The sequence below is a fragment of the Ambystoma mexicanum genome, chromosome 5q (assembly GCF_040938575.1).
Source record: "Ambystoma mexicanum isolate Mex_15411 chromosome 5q, UKY_AmexF1_1, whole genome shotgun sequence".
NCBI lineage: Eukaryota > Metazoa > Chordata > Amphibia > Caudata > Ambystomatidae > Ambystoma > Ambystoma mexicanum.
This window is the reverse complement of record NC_090933.1, coordinates 1,321,031,188-1,321,046,022: the sequence shown is the minus strand read 5'-3', so window position 1 is coordinate 1,321,046,022 and position 14,835 is coordinate 1,321,031,188. Positions and strand designations below refer to the sequence as shown.

At 44.6% G+C, this 14,835-nt stretch overlaps 1 protein-coding gene across 4 annotated transcripts in view; it reads right to left on the bottom strand.

Moving 5' to 3' along the window:
- LOC138498502 (zinc finger protein 268-like) overlaps positions 1–14,835 on the bottom strand; it is an 85,981-nt gene that overhangs the window by 11,414 nt on the left and 59,732 nt on the right. Inside the window, exon 4 of one of the 4 annotated variants that reach the window (XM_069622263.1) lies at positions 715–797. The exons of 2 other annotated variants lie outside the window; for them this stretch is intronic. The gene's annotated coding sequence lies outside the window, so the exon portion shown is untranslated. The remainder of the gene's footprint in view (positions 1–714; positions 798–14,835) is intronic. One more of the 4 variants, XM_069622264.1, reaches the window with a different exon arrangement.

Genomic DNA, 14,835 nt, shown 5'->3' with positions numbered 1-14,835 from the left:
CCATTCGTAGGTGAATGTTGTTAATCAGTCCTAGGAACCGCCACTTAGCGGGACACAATCCAGGGACTGAAAGTGACCGCTGCATCCACGACACCTGGACCCTCTGCAACCGAACTAAGGGATCCCAGTGAATTTAGGAACCCTAGTGGTGGTTCTTAGCTTAATTGGAATAACGGGGAAAGCTTGCATAGGAATTATACCGCGCACACACCCATAACAGGGATTAAGGGGTGCAAGGTAGCCACCCTAACTCTTCCTTGCCCTATCATGATTGGTGTAGTTCTAGCCAAGGCCAAGGATTCTTTTTTTTTTAAAGGATTAAGGTGACTGCTTTTAATGGAAAATATAAGCAGTAGAACATCTGCTTACATTGTAAAGGGCATGGGCCCCCCTGGACATCGTTTAGGCCCCACTAAAGGAGACGGGGGGACCAACTTGTAGGTGGGGGGCCAGAAACAATATGTTTGTGGGAATATGGAGGTGGGAAGGGGGTAAGTATGAACAGGTTTGGAGACCACTGTACTAGTGTGATCAGATTTGGAAAGGACACCTAATCTCCCACACTTCACTGGAACAATATACTCATCTGTTGGCTTTAAAGACTCTTGACTCACTACAAAAAAATATTCTTCAAATTAAAGGCCACTGGGTCTACGTACCTTAACAGGGAAAGGCTCCACGCTAGAGGGCTTAAAGGCCACTGGGTCTACGTACCTTAACAGGAAAGTCTCCACGCTAGAGGGTTTATGTGTATGATTGGAGGGTTTACCATGATGAATGGCTGAGCCCAGAGTCTGCTGAATAAAAGCAAGTATATGAGATTGATTAAATTATCACCATAAAAGCTTTATTTTGACATACAATGTCATTAAAGCACATACAATACAAATTGTAAAAAGAATAAAATAAAAATACAATGAATCTCAACATTCATAAATATTACACCCTATTGCACAGCATTGGTTTATTATTTATTTATTGGGAATTTGTTAGGAGCTTGTACAAGAAGTAAATTGTGTTTCAAAGCACCCACAGGGAAACAGGGAGGGAACATGGTAGAGAAAACAATACACTGGAGGATAAAGACAAACCTACTAGGCCTTGTGAGCATTCAGAGCGTGCAAGTGCAGAGAGGAGAGTGGTAGAGTGGGGTGGGGGGGAGGGTCAGTGCTGAAGTGCTTGTGAGTGAGTAGCAGGTGTAAAAGTGCAGGCCTACAGTGGCGAAGGCTGTTAAGGTCAAGGCAAGAGCAGCGCACAGGCAGTGTGGGAGGCGATTAGGTGTGGAAGGCCAGGGCCCCGAACACCAATCACAGCGACTGAGATTCGTAGAGGAGGGAAGAAGGGATGGACGAGGTGAAAAGGAAAGTCTTGAAGAGCTTCCGGAATTTGAGGAGATCCGGCTCAAGAAGAAGGGGGAGGCTATTAAATAAGAGGGAGCCAACTGAGGAAAGAGATCTGCCTCCAGCCCTCTGTTTAGCGAAACGCGTGACACGCAGATAGTTAGTACCAGAGGAATGTAGAGGTCTAGAGGGTGAGTATTTAGTAAGAGCAAGTTGTAGATAGCGTGGCCCCAGACATCCGTATTGGATGATACAAAGGGATTTGGACTTGATCTTTGCAGCAACCCATAGCCAGTGAAGAGTTTTTAGGGAAGGAGAGATGTGGTCCCTGGGCTTGAGGCCAAGGATAAGTCTTACTGCTCTATTCTGGATTAGCTGCAGGCGTCATAGAGAGGATGAGGGTAGGTTCAAGAGAAGGCTGTTGCAGTAGTCTAGCCTAGAGAGAACCAGAGCTTTGGTAACAGTGAGCTTTTGTGGGAAAGTGAGAAATGGGAGAATTCCTTTGAGAAGGAAGAGTTGAAAGTTGAACTTCTTGGCAATGTCCTGAATTTGCGGGAGGAAGGAAAGATGAGTTAAAGATAACTCCAAGGTTTGCGGCGTCAGATGAAGAAGGGGGATAGCCCATAAAGGATGGCCAGTCTTGCTGTCATTGAGGCAGAGATTGTTGGAAGTGCACCAGGACTGGGTGGCAGATAGGCAGTCTGCAAGAGGGTCAGCAGGAAGTTGGAAAATAAATTGTGTCTCATCTGTGTAATACTGGAATCTGGGGGAGAAGGAGGAAATGTGGAGTGCCAGCTGAGAAAGTTAAATGTTAAAAAGCCAAGGGGGTGAGATTGGAGCCCTGGGGGACACCACAGGTGGAGAAAGATAGGTGAAGAGAAGGTGCCCAGATTAACTTGGACGAACAATCAGTTAGGAAGGAGGTCAGCCAGTCCAGTGCCTGCTCCAAGATATGAAGGGTTTCATGGAGCAGTTTTATGAGGATGGAGTGGTTGACCGTGTCAAAGGCAGAGGAGAGAGTGTCCAGAGATGGGAGCAGCTCTTCACAGGTGTTAAGAAGAGCAGTTTCCGTGCCTCTGGATGCTCGGAATCCAGATTGATGGTTGTGGAGACTGCCAACAAGTTGAGTATGTTAGGTAAGTTAGGGGAAGGCCAGCTTCTCCAGTAGTTTCCCAAGGAAGGGGTGACAGAAATAGGGCGGTAGTTGGCTGGACAGGTAGGGATCTGCTGACGTTTCTTTTCAGGAGGGGGTGCACAAGGGAGGAGGGGAAATTACCAGTAGCAAGAGTGAGAGAGTGAGAGAGGCTGGAGGAGAGGGTAGCAAGGGTGCTCAGGATGTCCAGAGTTTTAGTGGTGAAGTGTGTGACCAGTGCATTGCAGAGGGCCTTGGGACAAAAGAGAGAAGGAGGAGACTGCAGAAGGCTTGGCTAGTTCCCTGCAGATTTTAAAGAGTTCAGCCGTGTTGATGGATGCACCAGATACCCATGCCTGGATGTGGGCCCTTTTCTTGGCACGGGTAGTCTTTATCGTCTTTGGAGCCGGCGGCAGGACAGTTTGTCAGAGGGTGAACCCAAAGTTTGCCACTTCAGTTCCGCAGCTCTGCACTTGTGTTTCAGGGCTGCAAGTTCGGAGTCATACCAGGTATTGCGCTTGGGAAGCAGGTTTCAGGTGGATCCTCATGACTGGGGCACGAATGTCCAGAGTGTTAGTAATGGCCAGATGGAGGATGCTGAGAGCAGAGTCAGAGGTAGAGGCTGGGGTGGGGAGAGAGGGGATGAAGGTGGATGTGAAGACAGCACCTGACACTTGTTTCATCGGACAGATGTTTGTGAATGATATTTGCAGGGCTGGAGGAGGGGTGGTTAAAAACCGAGGGGTCCCAGGTAAGAAGGGAGGAGAGAGAGTGGTCTGACAATGAAAGTTGTGATCAGTGGCACGGGAGAGAGGGACAGATCAGAGTGGATGAGGGTGTCAAGAGTGTCCTGCTGTGTGGTTTGGAGCCGAGGGAAAATATTAGAGGGAGAGCGAGGTGAAGAGGTCAAGGAAGAGAATGGATGCTGTGGTAGAGTACAAGTGGATGTTGAAGTCACCCAAGAATGGAGTTTAGAGGAGGTTCAGAGGAGAGAGGAGCAGAAATCAGCCCATTCAGAGAGGGACAGGGTGGTAGCACGAGGGGGCCCGTAGACCGTGGCAATGGTCAGAGAGGAGGAGGGAGAGATGACCAACTTGCAAACCAAGCTCTCAAAGGAAGAGTAGAGCTGAGTGGGTAGGAGGGAGGAACCCACTCAGGGATAAGGGGCAACCCCACCGCCAGCACGGGTACGTCATGGCTTGGAAATGATCTCATAGCCATCAGGGAGAAGAGTCAAAAGCAGTGACCAAGCTGGCATTGAACCATGTTTCAGTAAGTGTGAGAATGTCGAGGTCAATGTCTTCAAGAAGGAGGCAGATGTCAGTGGAGTGTTTGATGGCCGACATATAGTGACTATAACATTTAGTGAATCATGTCAAAAATTCAAGAAGTACTCTTTAGATGTATGCATACCCACTCATACCAAGGCATGGAACCTCCAATAGTGCAGATCAAAAACAACACACAGAGGAAAACACCTCTGGCAATGGTGATCATTAGTACAGTAAATTGTCCCCAGATATAATCAACATGGTCTTTTCCTTCTCAGTCTCCATGCCCACACAAGATATTTACATGTTGAGAAAACTACTGGCACATCGCTAGAATCAGAGCAGAAATCACAAATGCAAACACACAGGGGGGCAAGTAAAAAAAAACAGAATGGTCCCACGTATTAGAGGCTAGTGATTGGTTGAGGCCCCATTAGAAATTTAGCATACAATGATCTTTCACATTTGGTGTTTACAAAACCCAAATACACTTCATAACCCATATACTGCTTCATATTACAGTAGCGCAACAAGGCCTGCATAACCCATATTCTGCTTCATATTACAGTAGCGCAGCAAGGCATGCATAACCCATATTCTGCTTCATATTACAGTAGCGCAGCAAGGCATGCATAACCCATATTCTGCTTCATATTACAGTATCGGAGCAAGGCCTGCATAACCCATATTCTGCTTCATATTACAGTAGTGCAGCAAGGCCCGCATAACCCATATTCTGCTTCATATTACAGTAGCGAAGCAAGGCATGCATAACCCATATTCTGCTTCATAATACAGTATCGGAGCAAGGCCCGCATAACCCATATTCTGCTTCATATTACAGTAGCCCAGCAAGGCCCGCATAACCCATATTCTGCTCCAAATTACAGTAGCGTAGCAAGGCCTGCATAACCCATATTCTGCTTCATATTACAGTATCGGAGCAAGGCCTGCATAACCCATATTCTGCTTCATATTACAGTAGTGCAGCAAGGCCCGCATAACCCATATTCTGCTTCATATTACAGTAGCGAAGCAAGGCATGCATAACCCATATTCTGCTTCATAATACAGTATCGGAGCAAGGCCCGCATAACCCATATTCTGCTTCATATTACAGTAGCGCAGCAAGGCCCGCATAACCCATATTCTGCTCCATATTACAGTAGCGTAGCAAGGACTGCATAACCCATATTCTGCTTCATATTACAGTAGCACAGCAAAGCAGTTGAACCTTCGGCTTTAGCAACAAAGTTGCATTCAAAATTCCTCCACATCGCTGATTTCACCTGTCTGGACTGCACCAGTCATAGCTGAGGGAATGCACCAAAGCTCACTCAAGCCCGGTACTCTCATTTCTACCTTAATATGTACGAACCACGCCAGAGCCGCAACCCCAGCCTGCGTCAAAACATCTTTCACAGCCTCCCTATACTTAACTAACAGTTCATTTGACCACAAGCAAACTCAGCAATAAATTGGCTGCTGTCGGCATGTAGACTTTGGATCCCCGTTTCAAACCAAACCGGTATATTCGAGGTAGCCAAATGGAAACCCAGCATGTTCGTTAGATATTTATTTTCAATTGTAGTTAGTAGTGAACAGTTTGTATGCCACCACTGCTCCGCTCCATAGATCGTGCCTGCCTTGCTTGGGCTTTGTAGGACAGCAACATTGCCAAAGTTGCTCGAGAACCTCTAGAGGGCCCCACTGTATGTAGCCAATGAGACCCTCGCTGTGGCCATGTGCAGATCCCAAAAGCAGGACAACGCCACCTTCAAGCCTAGATAATCATAGTGGTAGACCCGATCTATCAACTCTCTTCCAGTTCTAACCTTAGGGGTTTTGGTTTCTTCTTTTCCCCAACACTGAAGACCATGCTGCTAGTTTGTGCAGCATTGATGGCTAGGCAATTTCCCCCTTGGAAATCCCTGAATAGCTCAAATTGTTTCTTGGCACCTACCTGTTTAAGAGCGAGAAGGACTGTCATCACCAGTCAGTTTTGGGGCATCATTACATGCAGACACCAAATAAGAAATAATCCCATTGATGAAAATGCACAAGAGCTTGTGACCCAGCACACAACCCTGGCGGACTCCCTTCTCAATGCAAGAGGGTGGCGGGGCGCTCCCATCAGTGCCCTAGCGCACCATAGCCGCGTTGCCTGAATAAAGTATTTGAATGGCCGTAAGCGAATGCGATGGACTGTCTAAACTATGTAAAACTTCCCCAGGTTGCTCCTTGGCACAGTATCAAAAGCTGTACGAAGGACTACAAAGATGGCATACACATTGATGTTCCTTAATGCAGCGTACTTGTCACATATTAAGCGCAACCTCAAGCTTTGATCCACAGTGCTTAGGGTACTGCAGAAACCTGACTGACGGTTATCACTAATCCAGTCGGCTCAATACTACTTCAGCATATATTTTGCGTATGCGGCAGTGTGTACTGAGAGTTGCCATGGAGACAAGTCCTGATGCTGTATGGTATAGATGATGACCTCCTCATCTGGCAAGGCAGCGAGGAACAACTTGTAGCTTTCCATCAATGTCCCAATCTACGGAACCAACATATAAAATTTACCATGGAATGGGACTTTCAGACAATCAATTTCTTGGACTTACACACATATCGCTCTGGAAACAACCTCAAGACCGAACTTTTCAGGAAAACTACAGACAAAAACAGCCTCCTGCATTTTACAAGCTACCATCCAGAAGGACTTAAATACAACTTGCTGTACGGCCAATTCCTTCGCGTTTGCAGAAACTGCACCGAAAAAGAGAGATTTGAGTACCATGCCAAATAGCTACAAATACGTCTCACAGAGAGAGGGTTCCCAAGAAAATCGATACGAATGGCTAAAAAGAGAGCAAAAAACACAGGCCGCACCATCTGTCTTACCCCCAACGATAAGAATCCCATCGACAGCCCAGTCTGTGTCACCACCTTCAATCCCATCAGTAATCTCACCAAAGCCTCCCTCAATAAACATTGGTATCTCATCAAAAATGAGGGGACCCTGGCAAAAAAAAAAAACCTTTTTTTGCGTTCAAAAAGAACAAAAACCTACGAGACACACTGGTGCACACCTTCTTCGAACCGGAAAAAGAAATGCAAACATTATGGGAATTACCACTTGTGGTTGGACACTTCATCTGAGGTCGATGTGTGGCCTGTAGATGCACAAAATCCAGCAAAACATTCACCTATAAGGATTTTCAATCACACCAACTGCGAAAGCAAATTCGTCATCTATGTCATTAGTTGTCCGTGTGACCTAATCTATATCGGCAAAACAATCAGGCCCATCAAACAACGGATTAATGAACACAGGTCATGCATCAAAAATGCGGTGGCTGATAAACCACTTGTGGAACACTTCACCAAGAAAGGACACACCAATTAGCAATTTACATGGGCAATTGTACAGCAACTGACCCTACAAAAACGAGGTGGAGATATCAATCTATCCCTAACACAATTGAAACAAAAATGGGTACATAGATTAGGCACTGCGAAAAATGGACTGAATATCACAGTCGAATGGAAGCACTTTTGGAATTAACCCACCACACCTGGCACATGACATTGTTTGCCAGGTACCATACCACACGGGCATTTCTCACCTTTACTAACGCCCCACCATCATTTTACATTAGCAAGTACACAGCAGCATAGACTTTTGTAGCTTCAGTAATAGGTCATGACCTTGCCCAAACATATCTCGCCTTTGTAGCCCATAGTCTATTCTACTGAAAACCTGGAACACATCTTTCTTTGATGTACACAAATCAGTACCATGCCATGTATATATACCTGTATGAAATTATGCAAATGTACTGTTTTTGTTTGTAAAAATGCATCTGGTGCTCGAGATCTGCGACATAGACCACGCAATTACGATTCACAGAACAAATGTTGCTTGGGTCTTATTTTGTTGGATTTATTGCACATGGATTTGATCATTGATACCGCACAATTAATTTAGTTGTGTACAGACACACCTCTTTGATGGAACTTGTATCTAGTACCTAATCGAAAACCAGCCATCCATTGCACCTGCATGAAATTATGAAACAGTACTATATTGTATTCCACAAACAATAGCATCCAACACAATGTCTGAAAAAGTTCTCTCTGTAAAATGCATCTGGTGCCTTACACATTCGACTTAGACTACGTCATTACTTCTCATGGATGAAATGTTGCTTGAGTCTAATTCAGTTGGATGTTATGCACATGGATAGGATCATTGCTGTTACATTTTAACTCAGTTGTGCAACATAATAGATATAGCGGAGCTAGAGGCGAGGTAGAGGCAGTCTCCGGCAGTCCGCGGTCATGTCCGCGGTCCATGTTCCACCAACTATGACCACATCCGTCGAAGGTTCAGCGACCCCTTTACTTTCAGACTCGCAATTTTTGCAAGAAGAGCTTGAATCAGAGCAAAGACTCCTTAGAAGCAACTTCAAAATCTCCGGTGTAAAGATGACGACGCTAGCAACATCGGGAAAGCCACTTGGTCCAAAACCAAAGATCCCAAGGATCATAACATTGACCCCGGTGGCCAGCGGAATTCCTGGCTGTACCCCGCTACCACGGAAAACATGCTATGATTTTGAAAGCCCTTATTCTGGGAACAACCACTCACCACGTTTCTCCCCTACGTCTTTTGAGCAGCGTTTGAGCAGTATTACAACGGCTCCTAAAACAGACGATGTATCGCATAACCTTCATCCTCATGAAGAAGAAGAAGAAGAAGAAAACCAAGATGCACTTACCTTGGAGATACGCCCACAAACAACCGAAAAGGGCAGCGACGTGGCTGTTTGCACGGATAAATCGGGGCACCAGGTGGTGAGTCTTCGTGCAGCCTCACAATCGTCTCCCCTGAGAGTTTCTGTCTCCTTCTCCCCCTCCCGTGCCGGCATCCAGTCGGCCGAGCCTCCCCGCCAAAACACGGCGAGAGCTGCGGTCGTTTCAGCTGTCGGAGGACCGCCGGCACCTGCACCTGTGCCCTCTGGCTGGGTGTTCGGCCGAGAGGGGGCGGAGTCAAGTGAGGGTTTCCAGTCTGGCGATGGAGGTCTTGCTACGATAAATACCATGAATACAGAAGCACTGACACAAGAACGCCTGCAGAGGTTTTCGCCTCTTGGCAGCGCCCCGTCTGCGGTAGAGGCAACTTCCGATCTAACTGACGACCTAACAATCGATCTAACTGAGCCCGGAAAGAGTCCGAGGGAAAACATGGAAATGTTCGAAACTCACCGGTCCCCGGTGGAAATCTCAATCCAAATACGATACCGTCTAAAGAAAAAGACAAATTTGGCGAATCGTTACTTCAGTCCATCGATAAACCTCCGGAAAAAAAATGCAACAACGACCAACCGCTTCCTTCTCTCCTTTCGCTCCCAGACTCCACCAACCAAAATCTTCCGGAGACACAAACAAATCAGGATCAGTTCACCCAAACAGATGAATGCATTTTTCCTCTGGAACAACCATCACACTCTTCTCCACATTTTCGCTCGCCACCAAGAAACAGGAGACTCAGTGAAATAATTCCCCCTAACTCAAAGGAATCTCCCTAAAAAAAAAATGACTTAGCAACCATTATGTCGGCAATCACAATATCCTTAGCCCGCTTCGGGAAGCTTTACGAAAATATAAATGACTCTTTAAAGGATAGTATTACGGTGTCGGCAATGATGCACACAAAATTGATCTTCGTAGAAGGTTTTATCACTGCTTTGGAGCAAACCAATAAGAATCACTGAGAAGCCTGGGACGCGAAGCTATCAATTTTGGAAGAAAAACTACGGCAGCTTCAAACAACAAACCCTGGAAAAAACCCACTCGCGAAGAAAGAAGTTTCGACCTCACCGCAAATAATTTCTACTAAAATAGCATCAATCTTCTCTAATGAAAAACCTATTCCACCAGACAGAAGAGCTGATCCATCAAAGTCAGTGTCGACAAAAGCAAATTCTAAAAAAACTTCATCCTCATCTTGCCCCCAACCTTTACTGAAGCTAGCAAAAACTTCAACACCAGACTGTCCTAAGAGACATTTTGAACCTATAATAGAGCAAACAACAACTGCCAAGGATTTTTCTAAACAAACCAAAATACCAATAACAGACAAAGAAATGGAACACGAAAAACCTACCACTGACACAAACCAGCTCACTCGATCACCTCGTTCGGTGGAGGATTTCATCTGTCAAAGTTCTTTGATGGAAGTCTCTCAACATGATGACTCGATCGAAGCTATTGAATTTGATCTCCAGTTGAGAGCCCACAACAGCTATCCCGACAAAACTAAATTTCCACCAAAAAAAGAAGAAAGAAACACACCTACACTTACCGATACTGGTAAGGGTGGAATTGACACAAAGCAGACTGTGGATTTGAGTATTGATCAGCTATACGTGAAACTAAAATCTACCAGCTCCTCCATCTCGAATAGATCTCCAACAAATAAGGATAAACAGGCTAAACCTACACCTCGAGAGGAATCCTCTGTAAGAGCAAACGAAAAGACTCAAGATTCTGTGCGGCTTTTCAAGATTGAACAAGATTCAGTGGACGATCACTATATGATCTTGAACAGGAGAACTGTCCTAAAAATTTTGAAAAGGGTCGATATACTCAACACGCTGAAGTCCGATGATTTCGTGCTTATTGAACCGTACCACAGAAAAAACCAAGCAAAGGCTTATTTGCACATTAGGAACTCAGCGCTCCTGGTCGTCCCCCAAGAAGCCTACGCCAAAGTGGCACAAGAAGGATTTATCCTTTCTGAGATTACGCCTCAAAAATCCATTAATAGCCAGTCGGAAAACAGCAAAACTCCGGCACCAACAAAAAAAAAAAACATACAGATACAAATCACAAACGGAAGATCTTTACAGATCGAAAAGACGGGAACGAACACCATCCCGCTGGGAAAAACCAGTCGCCTATGAAATTAGAACGTCGCGGACAGCCCAACCAAGATCTGCACACTCGAGGTACTATCGAAACGTAAACGAAAGAAAGCCGGATAGAAAAGATCCAAAATACCGGAACGACCAAAGAAGATCAACCTCGCCACCAGATTTTCCCCGCCGGCAAAACAGACGACCAGTTTCGCCAGTTCACACCATGCGGACAAAACAAGAGGCTGTCCAATCTGCTACATATCGAGACGAAACAACCACCAAGGACTCTTGGTCCTGGTTCCGAAATGTGTTCACTCCGGGACAAAAGAAATAGCAACAAAGAGGAGTCGTCTCTAAGGTCCAGTCGCGTCGTGACTTTATAAACGAAGAACATACAAATGAAAGAATATCGATAGCGTCTTGGAACACGAGAGGTCACAAACACCTGACCAAAATCGGTAGTTATAATCTGGGAACCCACGACATTATCTGCCTCCAGGAAACGTGGCTCTTGAACAAACCTGCACTTGATTGCTACACGATCGCAATCTCACCTGCACTACAGGGTCCATTTGGCAGACCGTCTTCGGGCCTCCTGACAGCTATCCGGTCTGGGTCCAATCTTCAACTCCTTAAGACTATTGTAGCCACCTACGCCTTTTTGGGAGTGCTCGTAAGAACAACCCATGAAAACGATTCTGCGCTTTGGGCAATTGTCAATACATACTGGAATCCCCAAAGAATGTCTACCGATAAATTTTGCGATGAAGCTAGTAGGATCATCGACGAAATTATGATAGTCCATAAAACCTCTAATATCTTCCTCTCTGGTGACCTGAACTGTAATTGCAAAAAAGAAACTGAGTTAACGCCCGCATTGAAAAGAGGTTCTAAGTGGCGCGATCTAATGACTTCTAAAAACCTATGCAACGTGGCAAATTCAATAAACCACCCCACTATACCAACTTGGGAGCGTGAAAAATCTTCAGCAACTCTGGACTATATTTTCGTCTCAGAAAATATTGATCGAAGTATCACGTCCTTCAAAGTAATTAGAATGCAAAAAAGCGATCACAATCTGCTTCATCTTACATGTAGAACAAAGAGAGGCGATCAGCAATTCTACAATACAAACGTGGAGTCAAACACCCAACGCTCTCGCTTGCGTATGACGGTAAATGATGTCAAAAACCTAAGCAAGAAATATGAAGCGCTCATCAGAGACACTGAATCGAACAAAGAAATATCAAAGAGCAGCTATATTCCTCTACTCTTGCAATTCAAAAAACCTAGGAAAGAAGTGAGTAAGCGTCAAGAAAACTCTACCCACACCTACAATCGGGTCTTAGTCGTTAGACGGCGCCTCCTAAGGAAACTAAAAAAAGAGGCATCGATGATGAACTCGACCTACAGATGGGAAGCCTACCAAACGGAGCTTAGATCATACAAACAATGGCTTAGAAGCAATAGAGTTTTACTACATCAAGCCGATGCGGAAAGCATGATGTCAACCATAGCCAACAAAAGAACAAGGGATTTCTGGAAACTGATAAATGACACGAATCACAATTCGAACTTGCCCATGATAAATGCTGTGTCTGAAGAAAGTTGGCACAAATATTCTTACGAAGTATTTGATTATCCTCCCTCTGTCAGCGAGAGGGTTTTTCACCCACTCAAACTTAAAACGAATTGGATTGATTTGTCCGATACTGATGATATCAAGGAAATCATCACGAATTTGAAATCTTCACGAGCTCCAGGACCAGACGGTTTGGCAAACACAGACCTAAAGCAATACCCGGAAGAATGGTCATCAGTAATTAGCCTGATTTTCAACCAGTGTATGGAACGCAGGTCCATTCCCAGTTCATGGACGCGAGCAATTATCGCTCCGATTTTCAAAAAGGGTACGAGAGAAGATCCCTCTAACTATCGCCCAATCGCTTTACTAGATGTTATTGGAAAAGTTTTTGCCATCTCGCTGCTGAAACACTTTAGGAAATGGCAAATAACATCGCCAGCAATGGACACATTCCAAACAGGTTTCCTAAAAAACGCCAGTACCGCAGTGAATTTAATGATTCTTAACATTCTAAAAGAAAAAGTCCTACTTGGTTCTCCAAAAATCTATCTTGCCTTTGTCGACCTCTCTCAAGCTTTTTTCGACAGAGTAGACAGAGACAAACTGTGGGCCAAGTTGAATATGTGGAAGTGCCCCAGCCAGATTCTCGATCCAATCATGGCCTTACATACAGACACTGAAATATCGGTCAGACTTAACAACAGTGGCCTACTCTCCAAGCCAATACCCCCAAACAGAGGAGTCAAACAAGGCTGCCCTTTGGCTCCAGCTCTCTTTATATCCTTTCTTGGAGACTTTCAGACTACACAAGATTCGATCAGATCGTTTCCTCCAAAAATAGGAACTACTACGATTGCGAGACTCTTGTATGCAGACGACCTTATTATTCTAGACCAGACGAAGGTGGGTCTCCAACGTCAACTGGACAACTTGCAAAAATACATGGATGAAAATAATTTGGATATAAACAACTCAAAAACGAAAATCCTGATCCTCCAAAAGCAAGGTGGTAAGAAAAAAGAATAATTCAAGTGGTTCTTGAATCGATCGGAAATAGAAATAGTACTTTCTTTCAAATATCTGGGAATCACCGTCGACAGCTCAAAAAAAAAAAAAAATCGCTCAGTATGCAAAAAATTCTGTGGTCCAAAACCAAAAATTTAATAGCCCAATTACGCGCAGTGGATGGAAAGTTTGGCAAATTCAGTCTGCTCCCTGCAATTTAGTTCTACAGGGCCAAAATAGTGCCAGCCTTGACATACGGCATGGACGCGAATCTTACCATCCCCACGTCCATATGGGCGAAGCTTGAAGGTTTTATCTGGAGAACAACCCTAGGACTACCCAAATCAACACCAGTTGCGCCGATCAGACGGGAACTTGGGCTGCTCTCTTTGGAGGCGGTGGTTGCCCAGAGTACCATTCAGCTTTACAGAAAACTTCGAATTCAAGACAGTTTAGAAATATATAAAGTGATATCCGAAGAAATATCCAACGGAACCAACAAAACCCTTTTCGATTGGGCAGAGAAACAAAAACATACGCTTCATGAAATAGCCTGCTCAGAAGAGGAACTAATACAGAACCCTATGCGAATAAAATCAAAAATGAAATGGTTAGACTGGATAAGAACAAACGATAGCGCAATCGCTAACAAGTTACTAACCCATCTGCCACCTATTTGCAATAAACTAAAGCATCCAATGGAGTATTGCTTGAAATACCCGAACAAACGACTCATGAGAACCTTACTAAAAGCCCGGATGAATGTTCTACCGACTCGAGAAATTTTGGCAATTCGGAGTGCATCGAAAGAAAAATCTTGTAGACTTTGTAATGATCCTAGATCCATAGAAAACATTACACACCTTTTGATGGTGTGCCCGTCGATTGACCATGAGAGAGAAGCCTATCTTGGACACATAGTCAAGCAATCCTCCAATGTCATCGACTACAACACATGGTGGAATCGTTTGATCACGGGGGCTAAAACTAGCTGGTTAATAGCAGCCTCCATGCTAATCGACATTGCTTTGGAAAAAATTGCGCCAAAAACAAAACAAAAACCTGAAACTGGTGATCACCAATTCGCTGTGGTTTGAACATTTCTTTAAAACATGGGAGCTTTGTTTGTTTGTCTGACTTCTCTCTCTAGCCGACGACTAAGTAGGAAAGGAAAAATCTCGACTTTTGTAAAAATCTAATTTTGATTATATACAAATAAAAAATAAATAAAAAAAATAGATATATTTTCCGCAGTTGCATTCATTACATCATGGAACAGTCCTTACCAGTCATTTATTGTATCTTGCAAATCATGCCACCTTTACCAGTACCGAGAGTTATACACATAGCCTCACATAGAAACAGGGCTCACGTGTGAGCAGTTTCATCTGCTGCCTCCCAGCGGCTCTAATAACAGACTTTTTGCACAAATCCTGACATGGACGCTTGCTTGTGCAAGACTACAATTCCCATCATGCTTCAGGCATTAGGCGCCGTTTTGTGTGCACCTTGCTCGTATCCATGCAACCACATTTTCCAACATAATTAAGTCGGGATAATCCCCATCATTAAG